Raw genomic sequence first — 1311 nt, 5'->3', positions numbered from 1 at the left:
GATGTATAGAAGTAATACTCTAAGATACACTACTAAAAATAATATATATATATATATATATATATATATATACACACTGATATAGCTTTTCACATTCTCATCCAACAACATTTTGAAAGAATTCAACCTAATAACATGATTGACATCATCAGCAAAACCATTTCAAGTGTGTTTTTACTTTAAATGCATTATATTATGGATTTACGGTAGCCAAATTTATAAGTAAAATTATCTACTATAGAAAAATGTTGAATACTACTGACAAGAATAAAATGTTTTGTCTGAGAAAAGGTAACTCTCAGAAATCTGATATGTTTTTGCCAAGCCTGCCTGTAGCTTTGCTTTTAAATTTCTGTACACAATTTGTTACTATGTAACTACTCTTCAGTTTTTCTTTTTATATGTTAGACTTTTCTTAGAAGTAGATTGATTAACAATTATTTCAAATTTTACTTATTGTTTTTTAAAATTTTTTCATAAAAAAAAATTGGAGTTTTCACTGATATACATTAGAAATTTTACTACATATATTATTATCTACAAGCAAAGGTACCCGTCCCCAGTGACAGAAAAAGTTTAAGTTAATCTATCAATTTAAATTATTTCATGGACTTTAAAAAGGTTAACTGTGTTGCACTCTTGGTTTCACTCAGAGCCAAAGCTCTAAGCTGCTTATACTGCCCACCTTGAAAAGTAATTGTTGAGCATTTCAGTCATACTAAGAGCCACTGAACAATAACATATGATAAATCTATTTTTATTCTTTAAGTTACATCAAATTTGGAAATGAGAATGACAGTCTGATATATTCCTAACAATTTAGTGTAGAATATCCTGGTTGCAAAATAAGATTTGGCATCGAGATTATTCATGCCCGTTCCCCATCATTTCAAAAGTGAATGTTGAGCTTTGCCTGTATGCTGAGCTTTTCAAACGTAGCATGGGATGTGGCCGTCATAAATGGGAGACAGATGGACGAATGCTTGGACAGACACCACGGTTTGCAATACATATAAGATGGTAGCCCATTTTTCATATTTAGACACATTTGTGTTATGGCTTGCATGTTAAATTAGAACAAGAGGGACTGGCAGGTGATTTAATACTGTTGTGTCAGAGGGTCACGTGACTATTGTCACGCCGCCTATTTTCTGGAAGTATCTTGTTTCTTCGTGAATGCCCAAGCATTTACTAGATATATGTTTTTCTGGTATATAAATAGGATGCTCACAACGTGACAGTAATGTGTGTAGAGAGTGAGTAATTGAACTGCAGTCAGAAGTATTGTTGACGTTCGTTGATATAGCGTTT

At 32.0% G+C, this 1311-nt stretch overlaps 1 protein-coding gene across 1 annotated transcript in view; it reads right to left on the bottom strand.

The window, feature by feature from the left end:
- Positions 1-1311, bottom strand: part of LOC106466398 (transcription factor kayak, isoforms D/sro-like) — a 14396-nt gene that overhangs the window by 6163 nt on the left and 6922 nt on the right. The gene's annotated exons all lie outside the window — the stretch shown is intronic.

Source organism: Limulus polyphemus, unplaced genomic scaffold (genome assembly GCF_000517525.1).
Source record: "Limulus polyphemus unplaced genomic scaffold, Limulus_polyphemus-2.1.2 Scaffold2248, whole genome shotgun sequence".
NCBI classification, from domain to species: Eukaryota; Metazoa; Arthropoda; class Merostomata; order Xiphosura; family Limulidae; genus Limulus; species Limulus polyphemus.
Note: the sequence above shows the minus strand (reverse complement) of the source record. Positions and strands in the feature narration are given on the sequence as shown.